This window comes from Geotrypetes seraphini, chromosome 12 (assembly GCF_902459505.1).
Source record: "Geotrypetes seraphini chromosome 12, aGeoSer1.1, whole genome shotgun sequence".
NCBI classification, from domain to species: Eukaryota; Metazoa; Chordata; class Amphibia; order Gymnophiona; family Dermophiidae; genus Geotrypetes; species Geotrypetes seraphini.
In genome coordinates this window covers 113,789,878-113,804,302 of record NC_047095.1, presented here as the reverse complement: position 1 = coordinate 113,804,302, position 14,425 = coordinate 113,789,878, and the positions used below count along the sequence as shown (strand labels likewise).

The following is a 14,425-nucleotide window of genomic DNA, read 5'->3' as shown; positions in this document are numbered from 1 at the left end:
TGAATTCTAAAAGTACTGCCTGAGAATCTGGAAAATCCGGACTGACCCAGTCCCAGAGCAATGTGGATTTATGGACTTGCATTGTATAATTCAGCTCAAATGAATACATATATTCAGCAATGCCATCCATAATAGGTAGCCCTATATTCAGTCCATTCTCTTTATTCATGCATTCCTGATTTGTGATTTCGCATATCTGCGGTTGCATGCATTGTGACTGCTATTCGCCATTCACGCCATGTTTGTGTATTCATGGACCTCCGACCTTAGGATAAAAAGCTTTGTTTCCTTTCTTTTTCACTTCCGGTTTTGGCTTTGCTTCCGGAAACCGCCACCAAGCATCGAGAGAGCGAGTTAGAAGGGGAAGGGCGCGCGTACTTTTCTCGTGCCTTTTAAACGTCTTTGGAGAGGAGGAGAGGCGCCGGTGCCCCAACAAAGATCATTCCCGGGGTGGACTGTCCCCCCTCGCCCACCTTAACTATCGCTCCCCCTTTGCGATACCACTGAATAAGAGTTTTCAGCACTGTACATGGTCTTGCCTAGATTACTGCAACTTGCTTCTCACAGGTCTTCCACTAAACCATCTCTCTCCTCTTCAATCCATTCAAAATTCTGCTGTATGACTTATATTATGCCGGTGTCGCTATGCTCACATTACCCCTCTCCTGAAGTCACTTCAATGGCTCCCTTTTCATTTCCACATATACGTAGTTCAAATTTCTCTTATTGACTTACAATTGCTCCTCAGTATCTCTCCTATTTACTACTACTACTTCTTATCACTTATATAACACTGAAAGGCGTTCACAGCACTGTACCATTTGACATTTATAGACAGTCCCTGTTCGGAAGAGCTTATAATATAGGGTTGAGGATGCAGAACCCAAGGTAAAAGGAGTTGAAAGTACTCTCAAAGTGGTGGGCTTTTAACTGGGTTTGAGTTTCCCAGCACAAACAGAGTTAGAAAACTTATAAGATATATGTGTGTCCCTTCAGTTCTGTCGCTACTTTTATTTGTAGTTCAATCATATCCTTTATGTAGACCAAATATACGAAGTTCAACTTATCTTTAGCTGTTTTGATAAAGTACATCGGACACTCCCTTCCTGATAGTGTCTCAGAACTTATAACATGTTCTCATGGCCGCTATTAAACAACCGACACGGCCTGCATTTCGTGGGGGTTTAATCTTCCCCACTGCATCAGGGTATTTTCACAGCAGCCCCAATTCAATATACTGATCTGCTGCCCTGAAAAGAATCCTTAAGAGGTCACGTTGGCTGTTTAATAGCGGCCTGGAGATAGTGGTTGCTGTGGATGGGCAGACTGGATGGGCCATTTGGCCTTTATTTGCCATCATGTTTCTATGCCTCTATGCCCACCCCAATCTACTTTTGTGTGAGATTAATGCACTCTCTGTTGTATTTCAGGGGAATGTTGGGACTCATTATTTTAAAACACTCACCCACACTGTATTCCTCCTCCACAGGTTAACAGCAGAGTTCTCTAGTGCCAGTCTGTCTAGATACTGCATCCCCAGAGTCACTGTTACTTCTCACAGCCCCAGCAAGAAGGCTGACAGGGTCTCTGGCCCTCCTAGCCTCCTCCCTCTACAAATACCACTCCAATCTTGTCTTAGGAACCTAGGATGTCCTCCACCAGGATCCAGCCTTCCCAAAAAGTACTCACATGCTTCTTTTATACTCTAGCAAACTCTGGAGGCCAACCCTGGTGAGGTCCCCCACAGCACAGGAAGTAGCACCCCCACCCTCTTCATTTTGCAAAGCCTTCCTTATCCCTCTGTCCTTGTAGGACTCCCTCCTTGAAGGTCCCTTGATAGCAGATGAGCCCAATCCTTCGCATCTGAGCAGGTAAACTGTCCTGCTCCAGATGCAACCACTTTTTTATTAGCAGCGTCCTGTACCTAAGGTGGAAGAAGTTCCATGGCAATCCTCTCTGATAGTGCAGTAGCTGCTTCTCAGGGCGAGCTGGGCCAGTAACTTGCCTGCATAGAAGGGGCACTAATGGATTTGAAGCAGCATCAGATAAGGTTGGTAGATGGTCAGAGCATTTGATGGGGAGGAGTGAGACTGCTCTACTGCAGTCCCCATTTCTTGCCAGTTGAGATCCCCATTATCCCTAGACAGGCAGCTACATCCTTCCTTTACCAGGGGCTCTTTTAACTTTACATTTTAATTTTCTCCACTCTTTCCTTTCCAATCCTCCTTCCTTGGATTATATGTAATGTGAGTTTGAATTTTTTTTTTTCCTAATACAGTTTTTACTGTTCACAGGCCATTATTGAGATGGCTTGGGGAAATCCACTGCTTATTCCAAGGATAAGCAACATAGAATCTGTTTTGCTACTTGGGATCTAGCTAGGTACATAGGACCTGGATTGGCCACTGTTGAAAACAGGATACTGGACTTGATGGACCTTTGATCTGTCCCAGTATGGCAATTCTTATGTTCTTATGTGAACCAAATACAGGACAATGAAGCCATTGTGATATCACTGATGAGGTTGGCTCTTAGGCATTGGTGGAATGAGGCATTATGACATCACAATCTTAGCTCTGGAATGTTGCTACTCTTTGGGTTTAGGCCAGGTACTTGGGACCTGGGTTGGCCACTGTTGGAAACAGGATACTGGGCTTGATAGGACCTTCAGTCTGTCCCAATATGGCAATTCTTATGTTCTTGTTTGCTGTGCTGGTTCAGACATTGGGTCTTATGTCACTTCTTTCCACCCAGTTATATGTCAAATCATTCTGTGACTAATCCTGTACCTCATGGTCACCACCGCTATTTAGGAAATGTGTATCTATGCCCTTTGTGAGTAGGCACCATGATACTTTGATGGTGGTAATCTATAGGCTGAAATTTAAGACTGAGGGGGAGGAAAGGCCACTGCACATCCTTCCTATACCCCAGATGGTAAGGTCAGCTATATGGGTAATGAAAGTGGCAGATGATTACACACATCCTTTCAATGCACAGCTCTGTGGGGAGGTTTCAGGCTCGCAAAGAATCAGCAGGAATATATTGGAAAGGGAGGGTTGGGACTTAAAATACCACCTTTTCTGTGTGGTTTACAAGGGGCAATAAAGTGTTAAATGACTTGCACAGAGTCACAAGGAGCTGCAATAGGATTTGAACTCACCCTGGGCAGGCAAAGGATTATTAAAAGATATAAAAAGGATGGAGTCGGTCCAGAGGAAGGCTACTGAAATGGTGTGTGGTCTTCATCATAAGGCGAATGCGAACAGATTTAAAGATCTCAATCTGTATATTTTGGAAAAATGATATGATAGAGACGTTTAAATACTTATATGAGGTAAATGTGCATGAGTCGAGTCTCTTTCATGTGAAAGGAAACTCTGCAATGAGAGGTCATAGGATAAAGTTAAGAGGTGATGGGCTCCAGCGTAATCTAAGGAAATACTTTTTTACAGAAAGGGTGGTAGATGCATGGAAAAGTCTTCCAGAAGAGGTGGTGGAGACGGACACTTTGTCTGAATTCAAGAGGGCATGGGATAGGCACGTGGGATCTCTCAGTGAGAGAAAGAGACAATGGTTACTGCGGATGGGCAGACTGGATGGGCTATTTGGCCTTTATCTGCCATCATGTTTCTATGCTGACACACTATGCAGCAGCTCTTATACCTTTAAACTAAACTAAAGCTTAATTTTATAGACCTTGGTCTTCAACCAAAAAGGTGCTCGACTCGGTTTACAATAATGTAAGTATAGTACATAAATACAGAAGAATGTAATCTAGAATGGCTTAGTTTCCAAAGTGTTTAGTAAACAAGAAAGTTCTCAGAGCTTTCCGAAAGTAAAACAAAAGGGCCTGGACTTCTAAGTGAAAGCGGTAACTCATTCCAGAGCTCAGTTAGTTTGAAAATGAAAGAGTGGCTGAATCTCTTGAAAGTTCTATTTTTACCCCCAAGGGAAGGAAATGTAAGTTTTAATTTATTTAAACTCCTAGCGAGATGAGATCAGTGTACTTTCTAGCCATCCTTGCCATAAAGGAAGTGATCGATGATGGAGCAGATGATGGATGTGAAGATGAGCAAGAGTTCAAGTACAAGGAAAGCATATTAGCAAGGAGGCTTACTATGGAAAACACCCCAAAAGAGCCAACCTCTACAAAGAAATAGCAAGCCAAACATAGGGGAGAGAACAAGACACAAAGAATAACCAGCCTTTATTCTACTTCAGTATGACTTATCTCCACTGTGCTTGGTTGGCTTACTTTGAAAATGTATAGGATTCAAAAGACCTATGTATTCTATAGGACCCAAGGCTTGGGCATGCTATCTGTCATCTATATTTCTGTAATCCATCTATATGTTACTAGGGTTACTAGAGATCCAGAAAAACATGGACATGTCTTCATTTTTTAGTACTGTCTGGGTGCCTGGACGTTTTTTTTTTTAAAAATGGGGCAGTCTGTCCAGGTTTAGCCAGCTCTCCAGACTTTCCTACCTACCTCTTCCCTGGGTCCGGACACTGTAATTTAATCTTTGGGTAGCTGGCATCAGCAATGAGGTGAGTCTGCTGCCGCCAGCCAGCCATGAAAGCTGATTCTCTGCAGTGACTTCCTGTTCCCAAATAGGCGGAATTTGCAGAGAGGCAGATTCTGGGGTAGGCCAGCTACCTGAAGATTAAGTTACAGTGGCCGGGTACAGGATAGGAGATTGGTGGGGAAGTCAGGAGCTAGAGAGGTTGTGAGGGGAAGCAGCACCAGAGGAGTGGGGAGGGGAGGGGGCTGGAGAAAAAACATAGAGGGAGGGAGGGTGGACTTGAGAAGCATTATGGAAAGGACAGAGTACTGGAGAAAAGATCATGGATGGGAGGGGAGAGACAAACAGCAGGAGTGGGAGTTGGAAGGAGAGAGGGGCACCCACTTTGGGGGGGAGGGTTGAGGATAGAAAGAGAAAGAAAGAAACAAGCACCCATAGGAGAGAGGGGTTAGAAGGAGAGAGAGGTACACATGAGTGAGGAGGGCTGGAGGAAGGGAAAGAGAGTGAGGATGGGAAGGGGGACAAAGGAAGTGGTTGGAGTGTGGGCAGAGCTGTGGGTGGAGCATGGGCGGGGTCATGTGTCCTCATTTGTTGTTTTCACAAATATGGTAACCCTATATTTTACAAAGGGAAGATGGGCCAATTCTGTAAATGAGACTGGTGTAAAATGTGCTCTTTCCTAAATCTATACATAACCAATAGGAGGATAGCAAGTTATCAGGGGTTTGACTATGAGGATGTATTATTGAGCAAAGGTAAAGCAAGCAAGAAGTACTGCGCTTCTGCTTTTGTATAGAAGAGTGAAGATTCACAGTCCTCCTTCTCTTCTGGCCCAATGCTATGAAGGTTTCTGCTATGTGAGGGCATAAGCAGTAGGCTGATGTTAGAGGATAAGATAGAATATGCATGAGGTTACATTATATGGAGTATCCAAAATAATCTATAGGTTACATTTGATCAAAAGAAACCTTGGCAATGCGAAGGTTCCCGTCACAATCTTGTGTCATTCTTTGGTGTCTATCTCAACCTCACTCCTTCTACACCAGCATTCCTCAATGCAAGGCTTGAGGGTCAGTGGCTGGGCCCATTCATAATCTGATTCTTCCCTCTCTCCTTAAAGAGTAGTAAGATTCCGGAACCCCAAATAGCAGCATTTCAGAATCTCAAAGAATAAGCAAGATTCTGGAACCCCAAATAGTAGCATGGGGACAGAATTTGTCCCCTTCTCTGTCCCTGTGGCTAACCACAGGAAACCATCCCATGTCTTTCTTTAGTGTCTATCTCAACCTCAGTTCTTCTACACCAGCATTCCTCAATGCAAGGCTTGAGGGTTAGTGGCTCTGTCCATTCATACTCTTCTTCCCTCTCTCCATAAAGAATGACACGGGGGTGGCTTCCCATGGTTAACCACAGGAAACCATCCTGTGTTATTCTTTGGTGTCCATTTTCACCTCAGTTGTTCTATACCAGCATTCTTCAAAGCAAGGCTTGATGGTTTCCCCGCAGTTATCTGTGGGATGGGGAATGGTGATGAATTTTGTCACCGTGCCATTCTCTAGTTCCCTCCGCTCTTGAAAGTTGTTTACTGGTCAATGGAACACACCATGCTATGGAGTTCTGTAGAAATTCACATATATAGGAAACCCTAATCTTTAGTGAGAACCTAGGCTTCAGAGAGGAGTCCAGAGGTTATAGGACACTTCCTCAGCACTTTCTCTGATGTGTGTGAAAAGAAGAAATCAGGAAGTGTGAGATGAGCAGGCCACATGGCCTCACAGAAAATCCGGGAACCAAAGTATTTTTAGGCTGGCATTTTATTGTTCATTTGCATGCATTGGTGACAGCACAATAACATTTCTCTCATTGGGACAACAGCTCATTTCAGTTAGACTTAGTTGCCCTTGTTTGGCTTCTCTGATTTCACCTAAGGGGAAGCCTCTGGGGAAGTGCTGTTACATGACCTTCCTCCCTGCAAAGCTAGAATCATGGCTGCAGTTTGATTTCTTATAGCATCTGACAGGTTATTGAATATTTTAGACACGTTATGAAAACCTTGAGAAACTGAGCGTTGTACACGGTTCACAGCATCGGTGTTTGCCACCAGTGCCTGTTGAAGACTCATCACCTGGCCACAAATATCTTGCATGTCTTTATGAATCATATTAATATGTGCAAACATCAGCTGTTTAATCTTTTCATCCACAGAACATTCTTCAGCGGAGCCTTCTTTTGAAGCATAATTTGCCCCCTTGCTTGGTCCTGGAGGCATAAAAACAAACATGGTAATTGCATACATTTTTACAAGTACAGATTTGGGTAGAGTACTTTTGTATCAAGCTGTCAACAGTAGAAGCTTTTATAGTAACTGCATACGGAGCCGTAACGAGGGAGGTTGGCGCATGGCATCAGAATGTTGTGTGCCCCCTGCATATCTCTTGAAATGTTCCCCAGCTTGAGCAGCAGTAGCAGCATCTTCACCCCCCTGCTTGTGCTGGCCTCGGCTTCCTTCTGACATCACGACCTGGTCCTGGAAGATGCTCGTGCCAGTGAACATTTTAAAGAGGTAAGCGTTGGGGGGGGGGAGGGGGGGAGAAGTGCCTGAGCCCCTCATGAAGACAGTGCCCAGAGTGGTTCACCCCCACTGACTACATGCTAATTTGGCACGCAGCTCCTGATTAGATAAAGCCCGAGTTAGTGTAGGAAGAGACGGTCGGAGCATACCGTGAGTGATTTCCTGCACTCGCCGGCGCTCTGGCTGCTCTCCCGCTGCCCTCTCCTTGTTGGCGGTTCGCGGTCGGAAAATACCGCGAATGACCGGGACCGCCAACTGCCAACCGCGAACGACGGGGGAACACTGTATTTCTAAGAGTGACCTACGGTTTGATTGAAGGGATTATGAAAAAGTGTGGCTTACAGTATATTCTTTTCATAAAATGATGATAATGATATTATCATGAACAGAATATAACATTTTGAACATTATCATTTTGAACATTATCATGAACAGAATGCTCATTTTGTACTGGTTCTTGATCTTTGCAGTGGGGTGTTTTGTTTTGGTTTTTTTTTTTTTGCATTATCATCAATAAAAATAGTTTGAACATATAACATTTAACCCCTTTTTACAAAACCAAGTAAGAGGTTTCTAGTGCCGGCCGGTATGCTGCTCTGATGGTCGTAGAGTTCCTATGAGCATAGGAGCAGCGCAGAGCGTTCAGCGCATTGGCTGGCGCTAAAAACCTGTTGCACTAACTTTAGAATCAAAAAGAAAAATAAAGAGAAACCAGAGCAAAAATCCACAAACACAATACTTATATCCTCCAGTTCAAACGCTGAAGCTAAAGCTCAAGGCTTAACTATTTTATACCTAGAACATACAGTTGAAGCACATATGCAGGGGAATTTGCCTCAGAAGCTACCGGGCATTCATTGCTCCAGAGCTAGGAAGGAGAACCCGACTTCCTCATTGGTTAACCTTCAATATTCCGCCATAGGCAACCCCACTGTGCCAACTATAACGGTAAGGTGATTAAATATTAATCTAACGAAGTGCAAGCCACACTTATCTGTTGCTTCACGGCAGACAGGCTCGATAATGTGGTACAGAGTTTTTAAATAGAATGGCATCTATATTCTTTACTGGCACAGAAAGGGTGTGTATGGTTACGATTGATGTTAAATCCCTGTACACCATTATACCACAAAATGAGGCACTGGAAGTAATTTTTTATTATTTGGATTTAAGAACTGATAAACGGATTCCTACCACCTTTCTTCTTGAATTGACTGATTTAGCCCTTACAAAGAATTTTTTCATATTTGAGGATGTGTATTATCGACAAACGTCGAAGGTGGCCATGGGGGCTACCATGGCACCCTCAATAGCCAATCTGTTTCTCACACAATTTGAAGAACGCATTTTACCCAATTCATCATTCAAATCTCAGATTCATCAATGGACGAGATATATAGGTGACATCTTTTTCTTTTGGACGGACTCTAAGGAATCTTTACAAGATTTTGTTCAATGGTTTAATTTGCAGCATGATAAAATCGAAGTAGATATGACGTGTAGTGCTCATGAAATCTCTTTTTTAGATGTCCTTATTACAAGACAACAGAACAAGATAAAAACAATAGTGTTTAAGAAAGCTACGGATCGGAACACCTTTCTTCATTTTTCAAGCTCTCATCCAGAACACCTTACGAAAAGTTTACCAGTGTCACAGTTTTTAAGATATCGGAGAATATGTTCTTCCACAGAAGAATATATAATGAAATCCAAATCTCGTTAATATTGTCTCTCATTACTCCAAGCTTTCTGGATACTCAGTTAACTGGGAAAAATCAGAAATTTTCCCTCTTAATGATCTCATTTACCCCTCAGATCTCGCCCATTTTCCCTTCACGTGGTCACATGGAGCTGTAAAATACTTGGGAGTGTTAATACATAAAGATCCGACCAAACTCAAGATCTGAACATATCTAAAATTAAAAACTTAGTTCTGAACACCCTGTCTCGTTGGTCTCCACTCTTCCTTTCATGGTGGGGCAGAATAGCTTCCATCAAAATGACCCTTACTCCTCAGATAAACTATACCCTCTCAATGCTTCCCTCCTTATGCAAGAAGAAATTTTTTCACTGGTTGAATAAGAAAATATCTGACTTTGTGTGGAATAACAAAAAACCTCGTATTGCTCTCGACAAGCTGAAAGCCTCTAAAATTAATGGGGGTTTGAATGTACCAGATTTTCATTTTTATTATATCGCATCATTGGCCAAATATGGAGCCTATTGGATTACTAACCCTAGTACCCAAGACTCACCAACCTGGTTTGACCTGGAACGGTTTATATGTGCACCACTACATGTTTCATGCTTGTTGACGGTGCCAGTGCCCAAACTTTTGAGAAAATATTCCCTATTGAGTGCAACGCAGCATGCCCTTCATATACTAGATGCAATCGCAGAGATTTCAATTAAAGACAGTCCACTCTTGTCCATTTGGAATAACCCCAAAATCCAAATCAATAGTAAATCTCTTTCATGGAAGAGGTGGCAGCGGGCTGGTTTGTGGTTTCTCCATCAGATAACCACTCTCACTTCGTTTGTTCCCTTTGTCACAATTTGCTCTACTTACTCGCTGTCTCCTTCTGCTTACTCACAGTGGCTTTCTCTTACTGAGATGTTATCTTCTATGTCTATACGCTTTGATTATATGACATCCATTCACACTTTGTATCACTGGTCCACATTGGCTATATCAAAAGGTAAAGCGATATCTCTCTTTTATAGTATTCTAAGAGATCACTCTTTTACATTTTCCTCTCATTCCATGAAACATTGGGAATCTATGCTGACAACCTCACTTTCTGATGTTGACTGGGAACTCTTTTGGTCCTCGACAAACCGACCTCTTTTATCATCCAGAGTCTCACAATCAATGTTCTTCATTATGTGGAATGCGGTATGGACACCCTTTCGGATGTGGAAAGCTAACCTAAAACAAGACTCTATATGTTGGAATTGTATGAAAGAAGCTGGGACTCTTGATCACATGCTTTTCCACTGTGCTCAAGTTCGTTCCTTTTGGACGTGTATTTGGGACACCATAAAGTCTATTACCAATTGTTCAGAAGAAATTTCCTTTGACATTATAATTCTCCGATCTCAACACCCTTGTTTTACACAGTCGAACTGTCCTCCTAAACTCATTGATGCAATGTTTGTGACTGCCCTTATGCACATCTTGAAAAATTGGAAGTCCTCTTCATTACTAAACTATACCTTTTGGTGGAATTCTTTGAGCATGTATCATAAATTTGAATCATATGCTTATGAAAAGAAAAATATAATTCGACTTTCCAAAAGTTTGATACAATGTAAATCACCCTGGAAATTCCTGGACTCATATGTTCAATCTATTTCATAGACACTCCTGTCTTCTTCTTCTTCCTCTTCCTCTTCTTTTTCTTTATCTTCATCTTTTTCCTCATTTTATTCTTTTTCTTTCTTTCTTCAATTTCTCTTTCCTCTTATCTTTTCTTTTATTATTTTTTCATGAACAGTCCTAGTACTTTAGATCTTTTAAAACGATTCAATTCTACATTGCACACTGTAACTGAATATTTGTTATACTAAATGTTTTGTTTTATTTTTTGATATCTTGTACTTGAACTGTTTCTTATATTTTTTCAAAAAACTCAATAAAAAATATTGAACTAAAAAAAATTAAAAAAAAGGCTCAGTTGGTCACGTGAAAACTGTCATGTGACTAGCATATCCGGAACAGATTTAAAGGAACAATGGCAGTACATCAAAAAGCTAAAAATAACCAGGTATAAGTTAGTAAAAATGAATCCCAATCAATTGAAGCATTTAAACCAAGAGGTTGTATTGATTTCAGTTGAAAAATCCAATGTTGTTCCCGCCTCAGAAGCCCTAGCTTTCTGTTCTCTCCACGTTGATTTGCTGTTATATGATCCAACACAAAACATTTCAGATCTTTGAATTCATGATTGTACTGTATACAGTGCTGCACCATTGGGGCATTTATTGCACCTCTCATAATGGCGCTCCTATGTTCATTCACTCTTAAGCGAAATTGCCTTATTGGTGGAATGAAGCATTATGACATCACAATCTCAGCTCTGCTTCCCAGACTGAAACTCTTCACACTACTACTACTACTATGAAATATTTCTATAGCGCTACCAGACGTATGCAGCGCTGTTCATAGTCACGAAAGAGACAGTCCCTGCTCAAAAGAGCTTACAATCTAAGCAGACAAGATAGACAAACAGGATGTCATGGATACAGTTAAGAGGAACAGTTAATCAGCTGGCTGGGTTGAAGGGCAGAGGAGTAGGGTTAAAGATTGAAGCTATATCAGAAAGGTGGAACTTCAGTCTGCTTTTAAACAAGGGAAGGGGCTTGGTGGACAAACTCAGGTAATTTATTCCAGGCATAGGGGTCAGCTAGATGAAAAGAACGAAATCTGGAATTGGCAGTGGAGGAGAAGAGTATAGCTAAGAGCTGCTTATCTGAGTAACGGAGTTCTCTGGGAGGTGGATAAGGAGAGAGAAGAGAGGAGAGTTATTGAAGGGCAGCAGAATGAACACACTTGTAGGTCAGCAATAGGAGCTTAAACTTTATGCGATGGCAGATAGGGAGCCAGTGAAGTGGCTTAAGGAGAGGGGTGACATGAGCGTAGCAAAGTTGGTAAAAGGTGAGTTGTGCAGCAGAGTTTTGCATAAATTGTAAGGGGAAGAGGCGGCACTGCGGGACACCAGTTAGATGTAGATTGCAGTAATCTAAGTGTGAGGTTACGAGAGCGTGGATAAGGGTCCGGGCAGGGCAGGATTAATTCTTCGAAGGCCCCTAGGCACACATGTACACTGGGCCCCTTCCCCGTTCTAACGCGCCCCGGTGGAAACAGGAAGCTGTGTCAGAGGGAAGCAGCATCGCTTGAAAAATTACAGTTGGTATTGCCTTTCTTACCCGCGTTCCTTGCTTATCTTACTTTCCGTCGATGGGGGGGGGGGGGGGGGGGGGGGGAGGGGGAGGGCCAGCATTGCCGATCGATGTTAGGGGGGCCATCACCGTTTGAAAAAATAAAAATACCCTCCTTCATCCTCCAAGATCAATTCTGACCCTAAATTCTGAGTGTTACTTTGCCGCTGTAGCTGAAAAGTGCCAATTTGAATACACAAAATTCTCTGTTTTGACATGGTTTCCGATCATTGATTGAACCATATCCACATCATTCTCTTCTTGGTTGGGCTGAGAACTTTTCAGCTCCCCTTCGTATAGTGTTTATACACACATTTAATATAGGTTCCTTTTTCCAACTTGAGTTCGGCTGCCCTGCTATGAAATCCTTCCCCACATTTGCAATATCCTTGATAAGTGTCATCATACTGATTTCCACACATTTCAGCCAAATTAATGTTTGTCTCTCTGTTAATATGTTTAGCTTTTAAAAACAGCAGCAAACTATATTTAATGTTCAATGCACAGAACTAGAGCAGAAATCCCTTAAGGATAAACTCTAAGGAGAAGGATACTATAAAGCTTCTGTAGCTTAGTGCGTTAAACTCAAAAGCAGAAACAAGCTTTAATGTCCCTCCCTCCCATTAATTTGATTTCGGTTTCTTCGCTTATGTACGCATTTCCAGTGAGAAAATACGACTGGATTTTAGGGGAGATTTGTGTCAATAATTTAAAGATGAGTTTGTGTGGGATCAGCAAGAATCCTGCAACATCTTCTATCATGCCAGTGAATTAAGTATAGCCTCAGCAGAAGTTTTGCTGGGCAAACTATTTCACAGATTGAAGATGCAAGCTCATTCTATTCTGATTTCTTTAATGCTTTTTCATATCCTATGGAAGTTCGCTGAGTGTTCGTGCTCTTTAGGGCAGGGTGTGATGGCATCACCTGGATATCACAAGAATGGAGACATCATAATTGGGGGAATAGTAACTTTGAATAGTATAAAAGTAAGTCATGTTCTTCCCTTCACAGTTCGCCCTAATTTTCTAGATCCCTCTTCCTTGGTTTCCTCTGGCATATGGCTTCGAAAGACGTAAGTAACATTATTTAACTCATCCATACCAGGTTTATTCTCATGAATTTAACATTAAATGGCCACATTACAGGTATAAGTTGTCGTGGGCAGGAGACAAAAATATTGCTGTTTGCAGATGACATTCTTTTTACAATATAGCTTATCTCTCCTGCACACATCCTTCCACCGGGGTGGGGGAGGGGGAGCAGGGTGGGAAGGGAGGGTTGTAATATATTAGACATCATAGATAATTTGAAATTTTCAGTATTTATTATGAAAAAGATATACAATGAATTAACGTATTATTTTGTATATGACTGTATAAGTCAGATGTTTTTCATTGCATCAAATTTTCAATAAAATTTAAATAAAAAACAAAAAATAGAATCTCACTAAAACTCATGTCCCCACAAATAAAACCATAATTACTACCACATTCTCCAACAACAAAAAATGCCCCCACCTGCTAAGAAAAGCTATTTTACTTCCATGTTATATCTACAATGACAACGCTGCAATTTAATCCACCCTATGTCCACTAAGTCTGTATTATTCAATCTGTACGTTATGTGTACACTGGAAATGCTGTAATCTAAACTCCCTTTATCTATACTGTAAATCAGGGGTGCCCACACTTTTTGGGCTTGCGAGCTACTTTTTAAATGACCAAGTCAAAATGATCTACCAACAATAAAATAAAAAAAAAAACACAAAGCACACTGTATGCATAGAAAATGTTAATCATCATTCCTATTCCATGGTTTTTCAAAGAGGTCAAAGCAGATGACTCTAAGCACTATCACCTCAGTAACAACCATACAAAAATAGACAAATATACCCCTTCCCTTTTTACTAAATCATGATAGCAGTTTTTAGCGCAGGGAGCTGCGCTGAATCCCAGGGCTGCTCTCGACACTCATAGGCTCCCTGCGCTAAAAACCTCTATTGCGGTTTAGTAAAAGGGGACCTTAGTGTAAAATATAGACAGCAGATATAAATTCAGACACATTTTTGATCACTAAATTTAAAATAAAATCATTTTCCCTACCTTGTCTGGTGATTTCATGAGTCTCTGGTTGCACTTTCTTCTTCTGACTGTGCATACAATCTTTCTTCCCTTCTTTTAGCCTGTATGCTTCCTCTCCTCCAGACCTCATTCCTTCCCCCAACTTTTCCTTCCTCTTCCCTGCCCTTTCTTTCTCTCTGCCTCCCTTTCATTTTTTTCTGTTTCTCTTCTTTCCTTCTGTCTCCCTGCCTGCCCTTTTTCTTTCTTTCTCCCTGCCCTCCCCCAAGCCACTGCCACTGCCATTACCATCGGGGACCAGGAC

General features: G+C 41.9%; 1 protein-coding gene and 1 long non-coding RNA gene across 2 annotated transcripts in view; one reads left to right on the top strand and one right to left on the bottom strand.

Moving 5' to 3' along the window:
- The window catches only part of LOC117346953 (vomeronasal type-2 receptor 26-like), a 107,770-nt gene that overhangs the window by 24,139 nt on the left and 69,206 nt on the right, over nt 1-14,425 (top strand). The window lies entirely within an intron of this gene.
- The window catches only part of LOC117346955, a 46,959-nt gene continuing 38,920 nt past the window's right edge, over nt 6,387-14,425 (bottom strand). Inside the window, exon 3 of the long non-coding RNA XR_004536688.1 lies at nt 6,387-6,788. This is a non-coding gene — a long non-coding RNA (uncharacterized LOC117346955). The remainder of the gene's footprint in view (nt 6,789-14,425) is intronic.